The sequence below is a fragment of the Struthio camelus genome, chromosome 2 (assembly GCF_040807025.1).
Source record: "Struthio camelus isolate bStrCam1 chromosome 2, bStrCam1.hap1, whole genome shotgun sequence".
In the NCBI taxonomy this organism is placed as follows: domain Eukaryota; kingdom Metazoa; phylum Chordata; class Aves; order Struthioniformes; family Struthionidae; genus Struthio; species Struthio camelus.
In genome coordinates, this window is record NC_090943.1 from 98,851,915 (window position 1) to 98,865,033 (window position 13,119).

Genomic DNA, 13,119 nt, shown 5'->3' on the forward strand with positions numbered 1-13,119 from the left:
CTTAGGTAACCTATCGTTATATATGGTTATTATTAACCTATGGTTATTGATATATGTGGAGAAGCTCTCTATGTTCTGGCCCCTGCCTAGAGATAAAGGAAATTCTTCAGAGATTCCTTTTTCTGTTGTTTTTTATACTTTATCCTCATAAAAATGATGTATTTAGTTTTATTCCAAACATGGGCAGAGATCAAGAACATGTTCCTAGGGGTTGTGCATTAGAGATTATCACATGCAGTTTCACTGCAGAGCACTTAAACTGAACTCACTTTAGGGTGGTATCAATGCACTACTCAGTTCAATGTATGGAGGTGAGATCCTTATCACAGCTTCTTTCTTGTCCTCCCACAGATAAAAGTGCACTTGGAGCATACTGGTAAATCATATCCTGAATTTTAAATTATCAGTGGACCAGATGAAGGTAGCCTCTTCAGTATGTGACACTGATTTCCTGAGGCAACTTTGATGTCCAGGTAGGATGAAACACTTAAGGATCAGGGTGAATAGCATGTATATGTAGAAGAAAGCCTGTTCTTTGGCTCTACCCTACAGCTCTGGCACTTCTTTTCAAAAGAATTAAGGAAGATAGTAAACCTGCTAAGCTACCAGGCACATTTTGAGACTTACCATTTTGAAATAGTTTTCCCATTAGGCACCCATTTCCTTATGTATTCTGCTTCTTACTCTGCTCACTTTCAGAGCTCTATAATGTAGCAGATATTTCCTCCAATGCACTTCTTACGCTCTTTTTTTTATGCTGTTGCTCTATGTTTTCTAGTATCAACAAAGCTCTCTGTGATGCTCTTCCCTGAAAAGGTTCTACTAGCACAGACAGTCTTTTCATATGTTACAGTGGCATGAAACCTTTGAAAATGTAGCCCTGAAAGGTTTTCAAATACTTTCTACTGTATTCCTGAGTCACTGGAACAACATAACTGGCTTTTTATGGCATAAATTATAGAAGTGATGGTGAAAACAGATGAATTTATTAAAACATAGTGAATCACTGATGACATTTGAGTCTGATTAAAACATAGTGAATCATTGATGACATTTAAGTCTAATTAAGTCGGGCTACTCAGCTTAATGATTTTCTTCCAGAGGAGGCAACTATTTTGGAATTCGTAATGTTTAACACAGTTCTTTTGGAATGGCGTATTGTACCTAGGGGTGCTGTTATCAGGGTCTATAATAGCAAATGTTTTCATTTAAAAGGCTGTGCCAAGTTAAATCACAGTGAAATTTATCCCAGACATTTGATAATGTTATCCCAAAATGTTCTCGTGGTAGAATAAACAGTGCTGGGGAGAAGAGGGTAGGATAGGCAAAGGATATTCACAACGGGAAGGAGAGTCTATTTGTAGTCTGGAGTAAAATGTGTAAAGACAAAAGGTTGATGTCATCCTCATCTGCAAAAATGCCTTATGGTTTTGTGTTCAAAAATACTTAAGTGACTGAAACATTTATCTGAGTCTCAGAGTAGCAGAAGTACCCCAAGATTAAGGGGACAGCTGCTAGATGCTGCCTCTCCTAACGTTGTACTCCAGCATTTCAAAATATCAATTACTGTAAAATATTCACCAGTGCCCTGGTTGACTTTTCTTGCTTTTCTACTGGGCTGCAGTGTTCCTGTCTCTATGCAGCCAGGACGTGTTTGTAATTAATTTTGATTTGTAGTCTTTGCCTACAGCGTAATAGTTCAAGGATGTTTTGTTGTGTAAACCAGATATTGGTCATCTGATATAGCTGCTGCTACCCAGACAACCTTCCTGGAGATTAAACCTTAAACTCCTCCTTTCAGCACTAATGTGACTGGCTGCTTGTTTCTCAGTCACTTGAATAGATAATACTGCTTATTTCTTTACCAGGGTGTATTTAACCAACCTCGTTATCACTAATGGCAAACAATGCTATAAAGGGGCCAGTGCATGCAAGTATGCCATATCTGTACCTTAGGAGGTACAGAAGAGGAGACTGCATATAGGGCTCTTTTTTCCCCCTGCTTGTCAGACTTTTTCTTTGATTATGGCTATTTGGGGCAGAACAGAAATCTCAGAATTTACTACCAAAGTAAAGGATGCTCTTAACAGTGGGGAAAACATAATTTATAATGCCCTAGCAGCCTTTGGGAAGTTACTACTTGATAGCAAGACAGTTCTTGACCCAGATCCTCTCAGAGGAGTAGTTTGGTTTTGAGTTCCGTTTGAGGGGAGGGGGCTCTGCTGAGACTAAAAGTAGACAGCAGAAAGCAGAGCTATACATCTTAGTGCTTGAAACGCTTTTTCATGACTACAAGAATTGTATCTGTATGGTGCATATCAGCAAAGGGCACCCTTTACGTGTCTTTGCCTTGCTGAAGTGCTTCCCTGCAAAGGTATAGCAGGGTGGTGTGAAAGATCTGAAATGCTTGCTGGCAAGGCTGCTCTCTTTTGATCAGCTAGAGTTCTGTGTAGAGTGACTAGGCACAGTTAAATTCCTCATTTCGAGTATTTTAAATTTGTCAGAATGAATGCAGAGCTCAGAAGGGAGTTACAATTACACAGACAAAACATATACATTTTTGCATGTCCTTTTTTTGGTAAGTTTATCATCTTCCCTATTTTGATTTGAACAATATCTGTCTCGAACTGTATGTTCCTACAGCTTTATAACAAAGAAGAATTGCCAGACTTCTGGAAACTGGACTGCAAAAAAATGAATTTGATGAACTCAGAATGTTAAAAAAGAACAGGTTCTTGCTTTGACAATAGTTGCCTGTGTTTAAAAAAAATGCACACACAAAACATTAAACAAACAAAACAATCCCGCAGATAAATAAACAATTACCTAAAATCAGGAGCAACTTCATCTACGTCCCATATCACTACATTTGCAGTATGTAGTATGTATAACTTACTTTTTACTTTCTAGAGAGTTGGCATCTGTTGTGTCCTTGCTTCACTGTAAAATGGCATTGGATCTGCCAAATCATACATGCAGTATTAAAAACTACAGGCAACCTTATGGATTCATACACAGCAAATGCTATGTAGACTGTTCAGATAATTCTCTCTTGAGTTGTAATTTTGCCATGATGTCACTGAACAAATCTTCTGTATTTATTCCTCCAGCTAACTTCACCACTCACACTGCTCATCTGTTTTTTTAATCAGGGGCCTATGAACTACAATCCTTTTCTAAAGCCATCAGGGCATTCCTAAATGGACCTCACTCAAAAGAATGGACATTTATTTAATTGTAGTGCATATCATTTGCATCTTCTGTTGCCTGTAAATGCACCTCCATTATTATACTTTATCCCACACACAGAGACTTACAGAGAAGTGTCATCTTCTAGCTTGATAGTCTAGGAGAGAGGTATAACCCTGGTAATACAGAAATAGCCAAACTTGTTTACACAGAGGGACGTATTGGCCATCTGCCAAGAATCTAAGTGCTACACTTGATTTACATAAATATTTACATAATCTTATAATCTAAAATAAATTTTGTGAATATTAGCTCCTTCACTGCAAGATGAAATAAAAGTGTTAATTCCACTGCAATAAAAAGCTTTCAGTTATTTGTTTTGCCTTCATTTTGAAGATGTAGCAGCTGGGTGCTGTGTCTTTGGGAACTCTTTATGTTTCCCTTCACGTATAGCAGTATGGGTGTCTGTAATGCTAGTTGGCTGCATGGCTCTAAGGGACATAGGATAGTAACAGATACTCATTGATATCTGGCTGCTTCCATTCATTTTCATGTAAGTCCTATAACAGTGTTCTCATTGTCTAAAATGACAGTGGAAGAAAAAAAAATCACAGCATTCTTCAGGAAACATGGGGCTCTAGATGCTAGACTGACTCTGATGTTCAGAGTAGCATGATAATCCAGGAGATCTCTACTCCAACCTCCTGCTCAGAGTAGGGCCAGCTGTGGGACCAGCCCAGATTGCTCAGGGTTTTAGCCAGTTGGGCCTTGAAAATCTCCAAGGATGGAAAGAGCACAGCATGGGGAAAAAGCTTTTCCTCATAGCCAGTCTGAAAATCTCATTTCAGTTTATGTCTGTTGCCTCTTGTCCTCCCACCACACACCACTGTGAAGAGCCTGGCTCCATCTTTTTGATAGCTTCCTTGTAGGCACTGGAAGACTGCTTTTAGGTCCTCATAAAGCCCTTTCTTCTCCAGCATGAACAAGTTCCTCAGTCTCTCATCACAGGGCAAGTGCTCTAGCCCCCGACCTGATCTGCGGAGTGGCCCTCTGCTGAACTCACTCCCAGTTATTGATGTCTTTCCTGTATTGAGGGGCCTAAAACTGGACACTGTATCATTTTCCTCAATCTACTGGCTGTGTTCCTGTTCAAACAGCTCAGGATGCTGATATAAGTAACAGTTTGGAAAGAAGAAGGACTAATTACCCATTATTTTGGGGAGTAATGAGTAAATTTCTTTTTTTCCCTCCACTATTATAGTCTCATTGTTAAAAATTGATTCACTCGACTACATGTAAGGACAGAATGTGGTCCCTCAAACTTGTTCTAGAGTAATGGAGAGACCTCAGAAATACAGCTCATCCCTAGGACCTTGTATACAGATGAATTTGTCTTTGAACAAATACTTCCTAAGTAACATGGAATGCCTTTGGGGATGGGAGGGAGAGGAGAAAAAATCTGTATAATATTCATACAGAGGGGAAGATATTGCATATTTAATCACCTTTCAGTAACATTGTTCTAGATCAGTCATGTCATCTGGTCAAAGAAAGAACTGAAAACTACTATGTAGGGGGATATTCCTTTTTGATTTGCAGACTTCTTAAAATTTCTTAGTGGACATACACATACTGTGCAGCAAATCTAAACCTACTGATTCTAGACTTACTTTTGCAGATTCCTTGGAAGTAATCCCCGCTTTCTCAGGGTCTGAAAATCACAGACTGAACTAGCTGAGCTAGTATAATTACTGGATCCCACACTTGTTGATTTCACCCAAAGTGGCATCGCTAAGTATTGCCCTGTAGGTTACTTCAAGGAAGCATTATACATGATAAAATCAGGAGTGAATCCAAGAAAATATATGAACTTATCTTTTATTAGCATTTAATGTTTATGCTTAGTGATTCCGGACAAGTGTTCACTCTAGTCAGAGTCTGTGAAAAAATAAAAAAAAAATTTTTAATCATTCATCTTCTCAAAAAGGTGCCAGAACAAAAAACTAGATTTATCCTTCACTCTGGGTAAAGAGAGCTCTATGCATTATATTTGCTTTCACTGCTTTTCATCTCTGAAATCTATAATAACACTAAAGTGACATCTTCCTACCAAAAATTCTGATGGCGTTTGAAATTTGGACATCTTCAGAAACTGGAATGAAAATAAATGCTTAATTATACCTTAATAAAATATTATGCCAAAGAATTTTCAGGGGTCAAAAGGTATTCTACTCTGAATACTCTCAATACATTCCCCGTCATACTCATACAGGCCTATTGACATCAAGAACGCGAGCACTGGGGAGAGTGTGCGGTGCGTGCCGAGAGGCAAAGTGCTCCCAGAGGGAAAGCTAGAGAGGCCAGGCCCCATGCGGAGGAATCGAGGCCTATCGATAGGCCTCGATATCGATAGTATCGATATCGAGGCCTATCGATAGGTGTGGAATTGGAGAGGCATCGCTGTGGCGCCGAATGGAGAGCTCTGCAGGTTGTTGGGGGCCGATGCCTCAGGCCCAGCAAAAGCGCCCGACAGCAAAAGCCCAGGATGGCGGCCGAGACGGAGACGAGGCGCTACGTATCGAGAGGCATCGATAGCTCTAGATGTCCTTGCCTGGCCATCGGCATGCGTAGCCGTAGTGCTCGAGGCCCGCGCATATCGTGAACGGTCAAGGGTGATAGTGGGCGGTGCACAGGAAGGGCACGAGGGGTGCAAGAAGGAGCCCTCGCCATGCCTGTCGATGGGGAGAATTAGGGAGGCCTGAGAGGAGGCATTGCTTTGGATGCTTAGCCGTGGCTGTCGATACGTGTCGATGTGGAGCCAGAGGCGTGGGAAAGGGAGAGCAGAGGATGGGTGTGTGCCTCGAGAGGAATGGATGGGCGTTGAGAGGGCTTGAGAGGAGTGGAGGTGGTGTCGTGAGCAAAGGTCTGCAGAAGGACGGTGCTCGAGGCCGGGCCGAACGGAGCGCAGGCAATGGGGAGAGTGTGCGGTGCGTGCCGAGAGGCAAAGTGCTCCCAGAGGGAAAGCTAGAGAGGTCAGGCCCCATGCGGAGGAATCGAGGCCGAGAGGCAAAGTGCTCCCAGAGGGAAAGCTAGAGAGGCCAGGCCCCATGCGGAGGAATCGAGGCCTATCGATAGGCCTCGATATCGATAGTATCGATATCGAGGCCTATCGATAGGTGTGGAATTGGAGAGGCATCGCTGTGGCGCCGAATGGAGAGCTCTGCAGGTTGTTGGGGGCCGATGCCTCAGGCCCAGCAAAAGCGCCCGACAGCAGAAGCCCAGGATGGCGGCCGAGACGGAGACGAGGCGCTACGTATCGAGAGGCATCGATAGCTCTAGATGTCCTTGCCTGGCCATCGGCATGCGTAGCCGTAGTGCTCCGGGCCCGCGCATATCGTGAACGGTCAAGGGTGATAGTGGGCGGTGCACAGGAAGGGCAGGAGGGGTGCAAGAAGGAGCCCTCGCCATGCCTGTCGACGGGGAGAATTAGGGAGGCCTGAGAGGAGGCATTGCTTTGGATGCTTAGCCGTGGCTGTCGATACGTGTCGATGTGGAGCCAGAGGCGTGGGAAAGGGAGAGCAGAGGATGGGTGTGTGCCTCGAGAGGAATGGATGGGCGTTGAGAGGGCTTGGGAGGAGTGGAGGTGGTGTCGTGAGCAAAGGTCTGCAGAAGGACGGTGCTCGAGGCCGGTCCGAACGGAGCGCAGGCAATGGGGAGAGTGTGCGGTGCGTGCCGAGAGGCAAAGTGCTCCCAGAGGGAAAGCTAGAGAGGCCAGGCCCCATGCGGAGGAATCGAGGCCTATCGATAGGCCTCGATATCGATAGTATCGATATCGAGGCCTATCGATAGGTGTGGAATTGGAGAGGCATCGCTGTGGCGCCGAATGGAGAGCTCTGCAGGTTGTTGGGGGCCGATGCCTCAGGCCCAGCAAAAGCGCCCGACAGCAGAAGCCCAGGATGGCGGCCGAGACGGAGACGAGGCACTACGTATCGAGAGGCATCGATAGCTCTAGATGTCCTTGCCTGGCCATCGGCATGCGTAGCCGTAGTGCTCCGGGCCCGCGCATATCGTGAACGGTCAAGGGTGATAGTGGGCGGTGCACAGGAAGGGCACGAGGGGTGCAAGAAGGAGCCCTCGCCATGCCTGTCGACGGGGAGAATTAGGGAGGCCTGAGAGGAGGCATTGCTTTGGATGCTTAGCCGTGGCTGTCGATACGTGTCGATGTGTAGCCAGAGGCGTGGGAAAGGGAGAGCAGAGGATGGGTGTGTGCCTCGAGAGGAATGGATGGGCGTTGAGAGGGCTTGAGAGGAGTGGAGGTGGTGTCGTGAGCAAAGGTCTGCAGAAGGACGGTGCTCGAGGCCGGTCCGAACGGAGCGCAGGCAATGGGGAGAGTGTGCGGTGTGTGCCGAGAGGCAAAGTGCTCCCAGAGGGAAAGCTAGAGAGGCCAGGCCCCATGCGGAGGAATCGAGGCCTATCGATAGGTGTGGAATTGGAGAGGCATCGCTGTGGCGCCGAATGGAGAGCTCTGCAGGTTGTTGGGGGCCGATGCCTCAGGCCCAGCAAAAGCGCCCGACAGCAGAAGCCCAGGATGGCGGCCGAGACGGAGACGAGGCGCTACGTATTGAGAGGCATCGATAGCTCTAGATGTCCTTGCCTGGCCATCGGCATGCGTAGCCGTAGTGCTCCGGGCCCGCGCATATCGTGAACGGTCAAGGGTGATAGTGGGCGGTGCACAGGAAGGGCAGGAGGGGTGCAAGAAGGAGCCCTCGCCATGCCTGTCGACGGGGAGAATTAGGGAGGCCTGAGAGGAGGCATTGCTTTGGATGCTTAGCCGTGGCTGTCGATACGTGTCGATGTGGAGCCAGAGGCGTGGGAAAGGGAGAGCAGAGGATGGGTGTGTGCCTCGAGAGGAATGGATGGGCGTTGAGAGGGCTTGGGAGGAGTGGAGGTGGTGTTGTGAGCAAAGGTCTGCAGAAGGACGGTGCTCGAGGCCGGTCCGAACGGAGCGCAGGCAATGGGGAGAGTGTGCGGTGCGTGCCGAGAGGCAAAGTGCTCCCAGAGGGAAAGCTAGAGAGGCCAGGCCCCATGCGGAGGAATCGAGGCCTATCGATAGGCCTCGATATCGATAGTATAATATCGATAATATCGATATCGAGGCCTATCGATAGGTGTGGAATTGGAGAGGCATCGCTGTGGCGCCGAATGGAGAGCTCTGCAGGTTGTTGGGGGCCGATGCCTCAGGCCCAGCAAAAGCGCCCGACAGCAGAAGCCCAGGATGGCGGCCGAGACGGAGACGAGGCGCTACGTATCGAGAGGCATCGATAGCTCTAGATGTCCTTGCCTGGCCATCGGCATGCGTAGCCGTAGTGCTCGAGGCCCGCGCATATCGTGAACGGTCAAGGGTGATAGTGGGCGGTGCACAGGAAGGGCACGAGGGGTGCAAGAAGGAGCCCTCGCCATGCCTGTCGACGGGGAGAATTTGGGAGGCCTGAGAGGAGGCATTGCTTTGGATGCTTAGCCGTGGCTGTCGATACGTGTCGATGTGGAGCCAGAGGCGTGGGAAAGGGAGAGCAGAGGATGGGTGTGTGCCTCGAGAGGAATGGATGGGCGTTGAGAGGGCTTGGGAGGAGTGGAGGTGGTGTCGTGAGCAAAGGTCTGCAGAAGGACGGTGCTCGAGGCCGGTCCGAACGGAGCGCAGGCAATGGGGAGAGTGTGCGGTGCGTGCCGAGAGGCAAAGTGCTCCCAGAGGGAAAGCTAGAGAGGCCAGGCCCCATGCGGAGGAATCGAGGCCTATCGATAGGTGTGGAATTGGAGAGGCATCGCTGTGGCGCCGAATGGAGAGCTCTGCAGGTTGTTGGGGGCCGATGCCTCAGGCCCAGCAAAAGCGCCCGACAGCAGAAGCCCAGGATGGCGGCCGAGACGGAGACGAGGCGCTACGTATCGAGAGGCATCGATAGCTCTAGATGTCCTTGCCTGGCCATTGGCATGCGTAACCGTAGTACTCCGGGCCCGCGCATATCGTGAACGTTCAAGGGTGATAGTGGGCGGTGCACAGGAAGGGCACGAGGGGTGCAAGAAGGAGCCCTCGCCATGCCTGTCGACGGGGAGAATTAGGGAGGCCTGAGAGGAGGCATTGCTTTGGATGCTTAGCCGTGGCTGTCGATACGTGTCGATGTGTAGCCAGAGGCGTGGGAAAGGGAGAGCAGAGGATGGGTGTGTGCCTCGAGAGGAATGGATGGGCGTTGAGAGGGCTTGGGAGGAGTGGAGGTGGTGTCGTGAGCAAAGGTCTGCAGAAGGACGGTGCTCGAGGCCGGTCCGAACGGAGCGCAGGCAATGGGGAGAGTGTGCGTTGCGTGCCGAGAGGCAAAGTGCTCCCAGAGGGAAAGCTAGAGAGGCCAGGCCCCATGCGGAGGAATCGAGGCCTATCGATAGGTGTGGAATTGGAGAGGCATCGCTGTGGCGCCGAATGGAGAGCTCTGCAGGTTGTTGGGGGCCGATGCCTCAGGCCCAGCAAAAGCGCCCGACAGCAGAAGCCCAGGATGGCGGCCGAGACGGAGACGAGGCGCTACGTATCGAGAGGCATCGATAGCTCTAGATGTCCTTGCCTTGCCGTCGGCATGCGTAGCCATAGTGCTCCGGGCCCGCGCATATCGTGAACGGTCAAGGGTGATAGTGGGCGGTGCACAGGAAGGGCACGAGCGGTGCAAGAAGGAGCCCTCGCCATGCCTGTCGACGGGGAGAATTAGGGAGGCCTGAGAGGAGGCATTGCTTTGGATGCTTAGCCGTGGCTGTCGATACGTGTCGATGTGGAGCCAGAGGCGTGGGAAAGGGAGAGCAGAGGATGGGTGTGTGCCTCGAGAGGAATGGATGGGCGTTGAGAGGGCTTGGGAGGAGTGGAGGTGGTGTCGTGAGCAAAGGTCTGCAGAAGGACGGTGCTCGAGGCCGGGCCGAACGGAGCGCAGGCAATGGGGAGAGTGTGCGGTGCGTGCCGAGAGGCAAAGTGCTCCCAGAGGGAAAGCTAGAGAGGCCAGGCCCCATGCGGAGGAATCGAGGCCTATCGATAGGCCTCGATATCGATAGTATCGATATCGAGGCCTATCGATAGGTGTGGAATTGGAGAGGCATCGCTGTGGCGCCGAATGGAGAGCTCTGCAGGTTGTTGGGGGCCGATGCCTCAGGCCCAGCAAAAGCGCCCGACAGCAGAAGCCCAGGATGGCGGCCGAGACGGAGACGAGGCGCTACGTATCGAGAGGCATCGATAGCTCTAGATGTCCTTGCCTGGCCATAGGCATGCGTAGCCGTAGTGCTCGAGGCCCGCGCATATCGTGAACGGTCAAGGGTGATAGTGGGCGGTGCACAGGAAGGGCACGAGGGGTGCAAGAAGGAGCCCTCGCCATGCCTGTCGACGGGGAGAATTAGGGAGGCCTGAGAGGAGGCATTGCTTTGGATGCTTAGCCGTGGCTGTCGATACGTGTCGATGTGGAGCCAGAGGCGTGGGAAAGGGAGAGCAGAGGATGGGTGTGTGCCTCGAGAGGAATGGATGGGCGTTGAGAGGGCTTGGGAGGAGTGGAGGTGGTGTCGTGAGCAAAGGTCTGCAGAAGGACGGTGCTCGAGGCCGGTCCGAACGGAGCGCAGGCAATGGGGAGAGTGTGCGGTGCGTGCCGAGAGGCAAAGTGCTCCCAGAGGGAAAGCTAGAGAGGCCAGGCCCCATGCGGAGGAATCGAGGCCTATCGATAGGTGTGGAATTGGAGAGGCATCGCTGTGGCGCCGAATGGAGAGCTCTGCAGGTTGTTGGGGGCCGATGCCTCAGGCCCAGCAAAAGCGCCCGACAGCAAAAGCCCAGGATGGCGGCCGAGATGGAGACGAGGCGCTACGTATCAAGAGGCATCGATAGCTCTAGATGTCCTTGCCTGGCCATCGGCATGCGTAGCCGTAGTGCTCCGGGCTCGCGCATATCATGATCGGTCAAGGGTGATAGTGGGCGGTGCACAGGAAGGGCACGAGCGGTGCAAGAAGGAGCCCTCGCCATGCCTGTCGAGAGGGAGAATTAGGAAGGCCTGAGAGGAGGCATTGCTTTGGATGCTTAGCCGTGGCTGTCGATACGTGTCGATGTGTAGCCAGAGGCGTGGGAAAGGGAGAGCAGAGGATGGGTGTGTGCCTCGAGAGGAATGGATGGGCGTTGAGAGGGCTTGAGAGGAGTGGAGGTGGTGTCGTGAGCAAAGGTCTGCAGAAGGACGGTGCTCGAGGCCGGTGCGAACGGAGCGCAGGCAATGGGGAGAGTGTGCGGTGCGTGCCGAGAGGCAAAGTGCTCCCAGAGGGAAAGCTAGAGAGGCCAGGCGCCATGCGGAGGAATCGAGGCCTATCGATAGGCCTCGATATCGATAGTATCGATATCGAGGCCTATCGATAGGTGTGGAATTGGAGAGGCATCGCTGTGGCGCCGAATGGAGAGCTCTGCAGGTTGTTGGGGGCCGATGCCTCAGGCCCAGCAAAAGCGCCCGACAGCAAAAGCCCAGGATGGCGGCCGAGATGGAGACGAGGCGCTACGTATCAAGAGGCATCGATAGCTCTAGATGTCCTTGCCTGGCCATCCGCATGCGTAGCCGTAGTGCTCTGGGCTCGCGCATATCATGAACGGTCAAGGGTGATAGTGGGCAGTGCACAGGAAGGGCACGAGCGGTGCAAGAAGGAGCCCTCGCCATGCCTGTCGACGGGGAGAATTAGGGAGGCCTGAGAGGAGGCATTGCTTTGGATGCTTAGCCGTGGCTGTCGATACGTGTCGATGTGTAGCCAGAGGCGTGGGAAAGGGAGAGCAGAGGATGGGTGTGTGCCTCGAGAGGAATGGATGGGCGTTGAGAGGGCTTGGGAGGAGTGGAGGTGGTGTCGTGAGCAAAGGTCTGCAGAAGGACGGTGCTCGAGGCCGGTCCGAACGGAGCGCAGGCAATGGGGAGAGTGTGCGTTGCGTGCCGAGAGGCAAAGTGCTCCCAGAGGGAAAGCTAGAGAGGCCAGGCCCCATGCGGAGGAATCGAGGCCTATCGATAGGTGTGGAATTGGAGAGGCATCGCTGTGGCGCCGAATGGAGAGCTCTGCAGGTTGTTGGGGGCCGATGCCTCAGGCCCAGCAAAAGCGCCCGACAGCAGAAGCCCAGGATGGCGGCCGAGACGGAGACGAGGCGCTACGTATCGAGAGGCATCGATAGCTCTAGATGTCCTTGCCTTGCCGTCGGCATGCGTAGCCATAGTGCTCCGGGCCCGCGCATATCGTGAACGGTCAAGGGTGATAGTGGGCGGTGCACAGGAAGGGCACGAGCGGTGCAAGAAGGAGCCCTCGCCATGCCTGTCGACGGGGAGAATTAGGGAGGCCTGAGAGGAGGCATTGCTTTGGATGCTTAGCCGTGGCTGTCGATACGTGTCGATGTGGAGCCAGAGGCGTGGGAAAGGGAGAGCAGAGGATGGGTGTGTGCCTCGAGAGGAATGGATGGGCGTTGAGAGGGCTTGGGAGGAGTGGAGGTGGTGTCGTGAGCAAAGGTCTGCAGAAGGACGGTGCTCGAGGCCGGGCCGAACGGAGCGCAGGCAATGGGGAGAGTGTGCGGTGCGTGCCGAGAGGCAAAGTGCTCCCAGAGGGAAAGCTAGAGAGGCCAGGCCCCATGCGGAGGAATCGAGGCCTATCGATAGGCCTCGATATCGATAGTATCGATATCGAGGCCTATCGATAGGTGTGGAATTGGAGAGGCATCGCTGTGGCGCCGAATGGAGAGCTCTGCAGGTTGTTGGGGGCCGATGCCTCAGGCCCAGCAAAAGCGCCCGACAGCAGAAGCCCAGGATGGCGGCCGAGACGGAGACGAGGCGCTACGTATCGAGAGGCATCGATAGCTCTAGATGTCCTTGCCTGGCCATAGGCATGCGTAGCCGTAGTGCTCGAGGCCCGCGC

The 13,119-nt window shown here is 51.6% G+C and overlaps 1 long non-coding RNA gene across 6 annotated transcripts in view; it reads left to right on the forward strand.

Moving 5' to 3' along the window:
- The window catches only part of LOC104146069 (uncharacterized), a 488,271-nt gene that overhangs the window by 57,503 nt on the left and 417,649 nt on the right, over window positions 1-13,119 (forward strand). For all 6 annotated transcript variants that reach the window (XR_011139055.1, XR_011139059.1, XR_011139058.1 and 3 more), the window contains one exon: window positions 352-473. This is a non-coding gene — a long non-coding RNA (uncharacterized lncRNA). The remainder of the gene's footprint in view (window positions 1-351; window positions 474-13,119) is intronic.